Genomic DNA, 12,435 nt, shown 5'->3' with positions numbered 1-12,435 from the left:
GAACTTCCTTTATGAGCAATTGGTGATCTGTTAAATGGTCAGCCCCTGGCCTTGTTCTGACTGATGATATTGAGGTTTTCCCTCATTTCTTTTCACAGATGTAGTCAATTTGATTTGTGTGTATTCCATCTGGCAAGGTCCACGTGGATAGTAGCCATTTGGGTTGTTGAAAAAAGGTATTTGCAATGAAGTCTTGCAAAATTCTATCATGCAATCTCCAGCATCGTTTCTATCACCAAGGCCATATTTTCCAACTACCAATCTTTCTTGTTTGTTTCCAATTTTCGCATTCCAATCACCAGTAATTATAAATGCGTCTTGATTGCATGTTTGAATCAATTTCAGACTGCAGAAATTGGTAAAAATCTTCAATTTCTTCATCTTTGGCCTTAGTAGTTGGTTCATAAATTTGAATAATAGTCATATTAACTGGTCTTCCTTGTAGGTGTATGGATATTATCCTATCACTGACAGCATTGTACTTCAGGATAGATCTTGAAATGTTCTTTTTGACAGTGAATGCAATGTCTTTCCTCTTCAAGCTGTCATTCTCAGCATAGTAGACCACATGATTGTCTGATTCAAAATGGCCAATACCAGTCCATTTCAGCTCACTAATGCCCTCTATCGATGTTTATGCAAGAGGTCATTAAAAAGCCAGGAAAGAAAGAAAGACCGAAAAGGATGTCAGAAGAAACTCTGAAACTCGCTTGCGAACATGGAGTAGCTAAAGCAAAAGGAAGAAACAATGAAGTAAAAGAGCTGAACAGAAGATTTCAAAGAGTGGCTCAAGAAGACAAGGTAAAGTATTATAATGACATGTGCAAGGACTTAGAGATAGAAACCCAAAAGGGAAGAAGACGCTCAGCATTTCTCAAGCTGAAAAAACTGAAGAAAAAATTCAAGCCTCAAGTTACAATATTGAAGGATTCTACAGGGAAAATACTAAACCATGCAGGAAGTATCAAAAGAAGATGGAAGAAATACACAGTCACTGTACCAAAAATAGTTGGTCGACATTCAGCCATTTCAGGAGATAACATATGATCAAGAACTGATGGTACTGAAGGAAGAGGTCCAAGCTACACTGAAAGCGTTGGTGAAAAACAAGTCTCCAGGAATGGATGGAATACCAAATGAGATGTTTCAGCAAACGGTGCTGCTCTGGAGGTGCTCACTCATCTATGTCAAGAAATTTGGAAGACAGCTTCTTGGCCAACCAACTGGAAGAGATTGATATTTGTGCCCATTCCAAAGAAAGGTGATCCAATAGAATGTGGAAATTATTAAACAGTATCATAAATATCACACACCAGTAAAATTTTGCTGAAGATCATTCAAAAGTGACTGTAGCAGCACATCAACAGGGAACTGCGAGAAGTTCAAGCTGGGTTCAGAAGAGGATATGGAACGAGGGATATTAGTGCCAATGTCAGATGGATCCTGGCTGAAAGCAGAGAATACTAGAAAGATGTTAACCTGTGTTTTATTGACTATGCAAAGGCATTCGACTGTGTGGATCATAACAAACTATGGATAACGTTGCCAAGAATGGGAATTTCAGAACACTTAATTGTGCTCATAAGGAACCTGCACGTAGACAAAGAGGCAGTTGTTCAAACAGAGAAAGAGGATACTGCATGGTTTAAAGTCAGGAAGTGTATGCATCAAAGTTGTATCCCTTCACCATACTTATTCAATCGGTATGCTGAGCAAATAATCCAAGAAGCTGGGCTATATGAAGAACGGAGAATCAGGATTGGAAAAAGATGCATTAACAACCTTCGATATGCAGATGACACAACCTTGCTTGCTGACAGTGAAGAGGACTTGAAGCACTTACTGATAAAGATCAAAGACTACAGACTTCAATATGGATTGCACCTCGACATAAAACAAAAATCCTCACAAATGGACCTATAAGCAACATCATGATAAATGGAAAACATGTTGAAGTTGTCCAGGATATCATTTTACTTGGATCCGCAATCAATGCCCATGGAAGCAGCAGTAAGAAATTTAAAAATGCATTGCATTGGACAAATCTGCTGCAAAAGATCTCTTTAAAGTGTTAAAAAGCAAAGATGTCACTTTGAGGGCTAAGGAGCGCCTGACCCAAGCCGTGGCGTTTTAAATCGCCTCATTTGCATGTGAAAGCTGGACAGTGAATAAGGAAGACCAAAGAAGAATTGATGCCTTTGAGTTATAGTGTTGGCGAAGAATATTGAATATACCATGGACTGCCAAAAGAACAAACCAATCTGTCTTGGATGAAGTACAGCCAGAATGTTCCTTAGAAGTGAGGATGGTGAGACTTCATCTCACATACTCTGGACATGTTATCAGGAGGGACCAGTCCCTGGAGGAGGACATCATGCTTGATAGAGTAGAGGGTCAGTGAAAAAAGAGGAAGACCCTCAAGGAGATGGATTGACACAGTGGTTGCAACAATGGATTTAGGCATAACAACAATTGTGACGATGGTGTAGGACCTGGCAGTGTTTCATTCTGTTGTGCATGAGGTCGCTATAGTCAGAACTGACTCAACGGCACCTAACAGCCTGTTCACCAGAACCAGTCACAGGACACTGACCCAACTACAAAGAGGCTGGAAGGCAGTCATCCTCAGCACCTAGAGAGGAGAATGAGCCTGGACTTGATGAACATACAGCATTGTCTTGCCATAAAAATAAAATAAAATAAAACCAGTTATCGTAGAGTTGATTCTGAGTCATGGTGACCCTATAGGACAGAGTAGAACTACCTCATAGGGTTTCCAAGGAGTGGCTGGTGGATTCGAACTGCCAACCTTTTGGTTAGCAGCTGTAGCTCTTAACCAGTTTGCCAGTGTTATCCATAAATATTTGACACAGAACTTACTCATGGGCCACTGAGTAACACTAAAGATTTTTAAGTAAGGGGATGCTGGCATTAGATCAGTCTGCCTGTGGGCTGTTTTTCATGAAGTCAGAGCGTCTGGGCTCCAGGACAGGTAGGTTGGTGCCTTCTCCTGACTTGGAAGTGGGGAGATGCAAGGAGGTACTGCTAAACCTCAAGGATCTTCTGCCAGAAGGGGCATTCTAGGAGACTCCAGCTGTGCCTGCCTGCGCCTGAAGTGAAGGCCATTTCTCTCAGAACATTTGACCCCAAGGCTTCTTGTCAGAGTTCTGGCTTGGTGACACCTCAAGCTCTTGAGCTGACCCCACGAGCTCCTGCCTCCAGGGTATGTGCCAGACTCTGCTGCTTTTGGTCTCCCAGCCAGCTACCATCCTGTGGTCTGCTCCTCCAAGCAGCCCTGTGTCTGTTTTCCTGTCGGTCGGTTTCTGTGCATCTCCTGGCTGTCTGCTGCCTGCTCAGGCTTGTGTTCACTTGCCCTGTGCGTTGTTATCTGGGTTCACCTGCCTCTCATCTGCTTATCTAGTTTCTGCTGTGTACAGACCGCTGCCACCTGTATGCCAAACTCCTGTTGACCCATCTGCTTGCTGCCTTGTTGTGTGACGCTGACTTAGAAATAATGTGTGTGGCCTCCATGTTACCTGCTTGGCCCCTGATTTAGCCTACATTCTTAGCCCTTCCCCTCCTGGCTCCATTCTGCTGACACCCATAATTCCTATTTTGTCACACTGTCTTATCAAGAGCCTGCTCTTCCTTTTTTTTTTTTTTTTAATTATGCTTTAGGTGAAAGTTTACAGAGCAAATTAGTTTCTCATTCAATAACGTATACACAAATTGTTTTGTGACATTGGTTACAATCTCCACGATGTGTCAACACTCTCCTTTTCCCCACCCTGGGTTCCCCCTTTCTATTTTTCCTGTCCCTTCCTGCCTTCTCATCATTGCTTTTGGGGAAGAGTTGCCCATTTGGTCTTGTATACATGTCTGAACTAAGAACCACATTCCTCACATGTGTTACTGTTTGTTTTATAGGCCTGTCTAATCTTTGGCTGAAAGATGGACTTCGGGAGCCTATCTTCATTTGAGCCTACTGCCTTCCCCACCAAAGTATATTTCCTCACTTGCCCATCCAAGAGAAGTCAGCCTTGCCAGACTGTGGTCATTTACACCATGCATCACCCCACTGGTATGTTGGCAGTCACCCCAGATCCTCTCCACCAAGGCCTTGGTTTTCCCAGTCTCTTGATTTCTCATCCTCTTTCCTTATGAGGCCAGGAAGACCCGAACTGCAAGAGTAAAGAGACCAACCCTATCTCCCTCAGCCCTGGCAAACTGGTGTCTTTTGCCTCTGTTCTCCCAGGCTCTGCCTTATCTCCAAGAATGATGCTGTTAATGAATTAAACTGTGTCCCCTCAAAATATGTGTTTGAATTCTAACCCCTATTATAATCACCTTCTCATAATGCAATCTATATAATGTAATCAGTTGATCAGTTGTGGTCATACTGGTGTGGGGTGAATCCTAAACCTAGTAACTTCTGAGTTATATAAACAGCAGGATAGGCAAGGTGACATGAGTGCATAAACGGGGGAAGACAGATACCCTGTGAAGATTGTCTACAAGCTAAGGAACCAAGGAACACCCAGGACTACTGACAAGACAGGAATCAACACAGCTGAAACTGTGATTTTGACTTTCAGCATCCAGAACTGTGAGAAAATAAATTTGTTCTTTAAAGCCACTACTTACAGTATTTGTGTGCAGCCATTTCGGGAGGTAGCATATGATCAAGAACCACAGTATTGAAAGAAGAAGCCCAAGCTTTACTGAAGACATTGGGGAAAAACAAGGCTCCAGGAATTGATGGAATACCAATTGAGATGTTTCAGCAAATGGATGCAACAAGGGAGGTGCTCACTCATTATGCCAAGAATTTGGAAGGCAGCTACCTGGCCAACTGACTGAAGAAATACATGTACGTGCTTGTCTTAGGCTAGGTTCTCTAGAGAAGCAAAATTAATGGTTACATGATATGTATATGTATTTTTATATATATATATACACACACAGAGAAATATATATTCATTTATATAGAGAGGGAGATTTATGTAAGGAAATGGCTCACATGGTTGTAGCAGCTGGAAAGTCCCAAGTCCCTGGGCCAGGCTGGAGGCTTCTCCTGACTCACATAGTGGCAGGTCAGACGGTAGGCCACTGGCTCACAGGCTGTGGAGGCTGACAAATCCCAAGATTGTCAGGCAAGCTGCTGGTTCAAGTCCCAAGAACTGGAGGTCAGGTGAGGAGCCAGCTGCAGGATCCAGAGTGAGCAAAAGCCACTGAATTTTGCTAGAAAGTCCACCTATATTGGATGCAGGCCACACCCACAAGGAAACACCCTTTCCACTGATTGGTTGCTCATAGCAGATCTCATCATGGAAATGATTACATCATTACGTAGCTACCAAACTCCATTATAACCACCAAACCACTGAGAATCACGGCCCAGCCAAGTTGACACACACTCTTGAACATTGCAGTGCTCATTCTAAAGAAAGGTGATCCAACCGAACGTGAAAATTATCAAACAATATCATTAATATCACACACGAGTAAAATTTTTCTGAACATATTTCAAAAAGGGTTATAGGAGTACATCAACAGTGAACTGTCAGACGTTCAAGTTGGATTTAGAAGAGAACATGGAACAAGGGATGCCATTGCCAATGTCAGATGGATCCTGGCTGAAATCAGAGAATATCAGAAAGATATTTACCTGTGTTTTATTGACTGTGTAAAGGAATTTGACTGTGTGGATCATAACAAATTATTGATAACATTGCAAAAATGGGAATTCCAGTACACTTAAGTGTGCTTATGCAGAACCTGTGCATAGACCAAGAACAGTTGTTCAGACAGTACAAGGGGATACTGTATGGCTTAAAGTCAGGAAAGGTGTGTGTCAGGGTTGTATCCTTTCACCTTCTGTATGCTGAGGAAATAATCTGAAAAGTTGGACTATATGAAGAAGAATGTGGCATCAGGATTGGAGGAAGACTCATTAACAACCTGTAATATACAGAAGACACAACCTTGGTTGCTGAAAGTGAAGAGGACTTGAAACACTTACTGATGAAGATCAAAGACTACAGCCTTCAGTATGGATTGCACCTCAACATAAAACAAAAATCCTCACAACTGTACCAATAAGCAACATCATGATAAACAGAGAAAAGATTGAAGTTGTCAAAACCAAAACTCTTCCCATCTAGTCAATTCTGACTCATAGCGACCCTCGTGGACAGAGTAGAACTACCCCACAGTGTTTCCAAGGAGCAGCTGGAGAATTCCAACTGCCTATCTTTTGGTTAGAACCTGAGTTCTTAACCACTGCACCACCAGGGCTCTAACCTTGTCAAAGACTTCATTTTACTTGGATCTACAATCAATGCCCATGGAAGCAGCAGTCAGGAAATCAATGACTTATTGCAGTGGCAGATCTGCTAGAAAAGACCTCTTTAAAGTGTTAAAAAGCAAAGATGTCACTTTGAGGACTAAGGTGTGCCTGACCCAAGCCATGGTATTTTCAATTGCCTCATATGCATGCGAAAGTTGGACAATGAATAAGGAAGACCGAACAAGAATTGATGCATTTGAATTATGGTGTTAGTGAAGAATATCAAATGCCAGAAGAACAAAAAAATCTGTCTTGGAAGAAATACAACCAGAATGCTCTTGAAAGTGAGGATGGTGAGACTTCGACTCACTTACTTTGGACACATCATCAGGAAAGACTAGTCCCTAGAAGAGAACATCAGTTTGGTTGAGTAGAAGTTCAATGAAAAGGAGGGAAACTCTCAATGAGGTGGGTTGACACAATAGCCACACAATGGACCCAAACATACCAAGGAGCAGGCAACGTTTTGTTCTGTTATACATAAGGTTGCCTTGAGTCGGAAACCAAGAGATTCATATTTGTGTCCATTCCAAAGAAAGGCGATTCAACAGGATGCAGAAATTATTGAAAAATATCATCAATATCACACACAAGTAAAATTTTGCTAGAGATCATTCAAAAATGGTTGCAGCAGTACATCAACTAAGGGAACTCCCAGAAATTCAAGCTGGATTCAGAAGAGGATGTGGAACAAGAAATATTGCTGCTGTCAGATGGATCCTGGCTGTAAGCAGACGATGCCAGAAAGATGTTTACCTGTGTCTTATTGACTATGCAAAGGCATTTGACTGTGTGGATCATAACAAATTATGGATAACATTGTCAAGAATAGGAATTCCAGAACACTTAACTGTGCTTAGACCAAGAGGCAGTCGTTTGAACAGAACAAGGGGATGCTGCATGGTTTAAAGTCAGGAAAGGTGTGTGTGAGGATCATATCCTTTCACCATACCTATTCAACTTGTATTCTGAGCAAATAATCTGAGAAGCTGGACTATATGAAGAAGAATGGGGCCTCGGGATTGGAGGAAGACTCATTAACAACGTGCATTATGCAGATAACACAACCTTGCTTGCTGAAAGTGAAGAGAACTTGAAGCACTTACTGATGAAGATACGAGACCACAGCCTTCAGTATGGATTACACCTCAACATAAAAAAAAATGAAAATCCTCACAACTGGACTAATAAACAACATCATGTTAAATGGAGAAAATGTTTAAGTTTCTTAAGGATTTCATTTTACTTGGATCTACAATCAACGCCAATGGAAACAGCAGTTAGGAAATCAAATGACATGTTGCAACGGGCAAATCTGCTGCAAAAGACCTCTTTCAAGTGTTCATAAGCGGAGATGTCACTTTGAGGACTAAGATGCGCCTGAACCAAGCCATGATATTTTCAATTGTCACATATGCATGTGAAAGCTGGGCAATGAATAAAGAAAACCGAAGAAGAATTGATGCCTTTGAATTATGGTGTTGGTGAAGAATATTGAATATACCATGGACTGCCAGAAGAACGAACAAGTCTGTCTTGGAGGAAATACAGAGTGCTCCTCAAAAGTGAGGATGGTGAGACTTCATCTCATGTACTTTGAACATGCTGTCAAGAGGGACCAGTCCCTGAAGAAGGACATCATGCTTGCTAAAGTAGAGGGTCAGGGAAAAAGGGGAAGACGCTCAACAAGGTGGATTGTCACAGTGGCTACAACAATGGGCTCAAACGTGGCAATGACGATGAGGATGGTGCAGGGCTGGGCAGCATTTCATTCTGTTGTACATAGGGACTCTATGAGTCTGAACCGACTGGATGGCACCTAACAACAACAACTGTGTCCATATTTATGAACTGTAGATTTTGCTTATTAACTTCCTGTTACGAGAGATTAAAATCTAGATATTTCTTCTTCCTCTTTTCTCATTACACCAAATGGCTATATGCTAAGTTAATTCCATATTCAGAGTTGGCCTGACTCTTCTTCCCTGACAGTTGTATGTGTGTTATGATTGTATCTCCTTTCTTATTACATATGACAATTTCTCTTGTTTGATAACTTGCATAATTTATTAGGCACATATCTTTATTTCCAAATGCTCTATCAGGAACCTTCTATAGAGCTTTCCTTATTTCTAGAAAGCCTTCCTTTAGGTACCACCCTTCCCTACATACACACACAGACACACACACGTGTGTGCACACACACACACATGCACAGACAGACACGCATACATGCACGTGCGCACAAACTCTTGCTTCTCCTGTCCTAAACTGGCTTGGATTGTCTCCAGGCTCGCCAAAGAGCTATCATTCTACAGCATGCCTCTACCTCTCTTTTGGAATGAACCTCTGTTTCCCGATTCCTGTGTCTTCCCCATTCTTGGCTTGTGCCATCATTTTTCAGAAGTACATCCTCCAGCAACTTCCACAGAAAGGATTCAGGATATATTAATTTTTATGTCCTTCGGGCCTGAATTTTTAGATCCTTTAGGCCTAGAATTGTAATCCTTATGCCACTTTAATGATAGTTTAGCTAGTAATAGAAATCTGGTGAGTGATCACATGGCCTCTGCATTTGGAAAGTGCTGTTCCATTGTCCCCTGCACCTGGACATCACCGACCCACATTGCTCTGCATTTGGAAAGTGCTGCCCACTCTCTTGTGCCTTTGGAAGCTGCTGACCCACTGTCATCTCCATTCACAAGCCAGCGGTCTGCTGTCCTGTGTACGAGAAAGGCACTGCTCTGCTGTCCTCTCTCAGCATTGGAAGGCACTGCCCGCTCTCTCTGTGTCCACAGGCACTCCCTCCCTGTCTTCTGTTCCACTCGCCTTTGCATTTAGATGGCACTGCTCCCCTGTAAAAAATCTTGCCTGGTCCTGCGCTATCCCCGTGATTGGTCTCACATTGATCCGTTGTGATCCACAGGGTTTTTAGGAAGCGGATCACCAGGCCTTTCTTCCTAGTCCACCTGTGCAGCTGGGGTGCTCCCAGGCTGAGGATGGGGCCTGAATGCATCAGGGCTCTCCAAGACCATGGAAGCAGAACTAGGAACCACCCTGACACCCAAGAGGTCACAGGTACTCCTGCACCCCCAGGGCAGGCCCACCAGAGGTCTGTCCACAGTGGTTAGAAGCTTTGCTGAAGACTGTTTAGCGTCACAAACAGCCGCTGACAGGTGGGTGGTGGCTATGCATGAGGTGTACTGAACCCAGGTCTCCTGCGTGGAAGGTGAGAATTCTATCCCTGAACCACCAAAGCTCCCACAGCTCTGAGGTGGGACCCACGCATCTGCAGGTGATTCTGATGGGTAGCCAGGTGAGACCCATGGGGCGCTGTGTGGATGCTCCTTTGCTCTGTTCTCATTGTGTTCTAGCTGAGCGTCGAGGTTCCTGCACAGACGACAGCTCCTCCACGGCCCCAAAAACCAGTCTTCCAACTGAGTCCTGGGGCATTTGCACATCATCCAGAGAGAAGCTCTTGTGTGGGAATGAACAGCTTTGCCGTTGCCCCTGTTCCTCAAAAGCTGGCATTTCTCTGGGTAAGGGGATGGGATTTGGAGGCCCCTCCCGGTTTTATGTTGCTCACTTACAGTTCGGGGACACAGACTGACATGCAGTTCACACCCCCACGTTTGCCACTTCTAGGGGTGTGTTGCACATTTTATGTTTGTGATGCTTGTGTTTCAATGAGCAATAATTATTCATCAGACAAGCACACAGCATGACACCTGTCACAACGAGACAATCATTTTTGAGTTGACCTTCTCTAATGAAATGGGGAGGAGGGGGAGGTGACTTTGCAGGCCACCCAGAGTGGAAAGAGCTTCCCTTCTGGAACAACTCAGAGAAGCAATGGTCCAGCTCCAGTTCCTCCCGGCATACCTCGTCCTGCTTCCTGTGGTTGCCACTGTGGGACAGACTTCTGGGGGGCCTGCCCTGGAGGTACAGGAGTGCCCATGACCTCTTGGGTGTCAGGGAGGTTCCTACTTCCTCTTGCATAGTCTGGGGACCCTGTCCTCAGCCTGGGGAGCACACCAGCTGCACAGAGAAAGGGAGTGATGCTGCCAGTGGACCACTGAGAGGGATGTGCTCTGAACCAGGCTTGGTGGCTGTGGCTGTATAGGTTCAGAGAACATAGAGTGGAGCGGGTGGAGGAGAGAGGGTCAGTCCTCTTGGCTACTTCCAGTGTGGAAGCCCAGAAGCCAACGCAGCCTTTCCCTGTCTTCCTGCCCCTCCTCCTGACCCTTGGCATAGGTGGCTGCCATGGCTTGGTGCTCTTGGCCCTGCCTGGAGACGAGCCCGTGCCCTGTCTCATCTGGTCATGGCTGTCTCCAGAGGGCGCTAACGCTCCAGAGGCAGGCTGAGTGGCCAGGACAATGCCCCTGCCTCCTCTGACCTCTCAGGCCATCTAACATGACAAAGGCAACTTTGGTGGCTTGTCTGTTTATAGCTTGTGGTCAGCTAACCCATTATGGACCTTTTGTTTCCAAACAGTTATGAATCTAGGAATCTGCTTCTGAGCTGGCCGTTAGGTTTCTCCTGGCTCCATTTCATGCTGTGGGTTTGACCCACCATTCCAGTCAATCGAGATTCTCTTAAGTCCTCATTCTGTCATCAGGACCATGCCCCTTTCCTCCTAGTTTGGTGTTGTCTGCTGTTTCGATGAGACTGGCTTCTAGGTGTTGGTTCTTATCCAGAGCAGGTGATATGTCACCAGAAACTTTCCTTTATACTTTGGAACCCAGCGGTGGCGTCAGCATCTCAATGTCCTGGTTATGGTAGGGGAGGCTCATCATTAAGCCCTAATCCCCTCTCCAGGCTCTGTTGACCAGGAGCCCCTGTTCCCATATCCTGTCTTCTCCCAGTGGTCTCTCAAGGGGACATCTTAGAGCCTGCTGTGGACAGACGTGTGGCACCTCCAAAGAGAGAAACCTTCCCTTTAGCTTATTGTTATCATGGGAAGAGGATGAATCAGAGCAGGTGTTAGGATATGGCCAGTGGCACATCTCCAGCATGTACATGTTTCCTTTCTGAGTCAGACTTGTGAAGGGGTATATTATGTTCCTAGGGCTGCTGAAACAAAGTACCACAAAGTGGGTGACTTTAAACAACGAGAGGCCAGAAGTCGGAGTTCAGCATGTCATCAGAGCTGCGCGCTCTCTGAGGGCTCTAGGGGAAGACCCTTTCTTATCTCTGTCAGCTTCTGGTTGCCCCAGGCTTTTCTTGGCATGTAGATGCACCTTCACGTGGCGTTCTTCTGTCTGTGTCTCTTCTCCTCTTTTATAATACACCACTCATATTGGAATAGAAATCACCCTACTCCACTTCATGCTAACTTAACCGATAACATCTTCAAAGACCCTATTTCCAAACAAGGTCATGTTCACAGATACCAGCTAGGGGTTAGAACTTCAACATGTCTTTTAGAGGAATAAAATTCAATCCATAACAGGGTGCATAGCCTGCTCCTCTGATGCTACCAGGCAACATGAGGCCCCAATTGCCCTGAGGTCCTGCAGACAGAGTTCTGTTTCTCCCCAGGGAGTCATGGCTTCAAGTGCCACAGTGGTGGGGAGAGGGTCCTGATGTGTCAGTGTCAGACGCAGCCTAACCCTGGCCCCTGACCTTGGATACAGAAGGCAGCCAAGGAGGCTCTGGGTCACGAGGAAGAGTGTGCAGGTCTCCCTGACCCTGCTGAGTGGACCTGAGGAGGTCTGGCTCAGGCCAAAAGATGGTGTCCTCCCAATTGCCACGGTGACCAACAACTGTCAAGGAGATGGTGACCTGTACCCAAGGAGACTCACCTGGCTACAGAGTGCACATAGAAAGCACACAGTATTCCCGTTGGGCCTGGACTTCCACAATGGAACCCTTTAGCTGTCCTGAAGCCTCTCCTACAACAAGCCTTTCTGGAGGATCAATTCGATACCAGGCTGCTTCTTCCAGAAGCCCATGCTGCTGCAGCAAACGAGCGCCCAGCCGTCGCTCTCTGCCTGGGCCCTGCGCTCCTGCCTCTGAGCACTTCTGACAAAGCCCAAGGTCCCGCCACATACGCTGTCTTCCTGGCCCTGCCCAGACATCTATGT

This window comes from Elephas maximus, chromosome 17 (genome assembly GCF_024166365.1).
Source record: "Elephas maximus indicus isolate mEleMax1 chromosome 17, mEleMax1 primary haplotype, whole genome shotgun sequence".
NCBI classification, from domain to species: domain Eukaryota; kingdom Metazoa; phylum Chordata; class Mammalia; order Proboscidea; family Elephantidae; genus Elephas; species Elephas maximus.
This window is presented reverse-complemented; position numbering follows the sequence as displayed.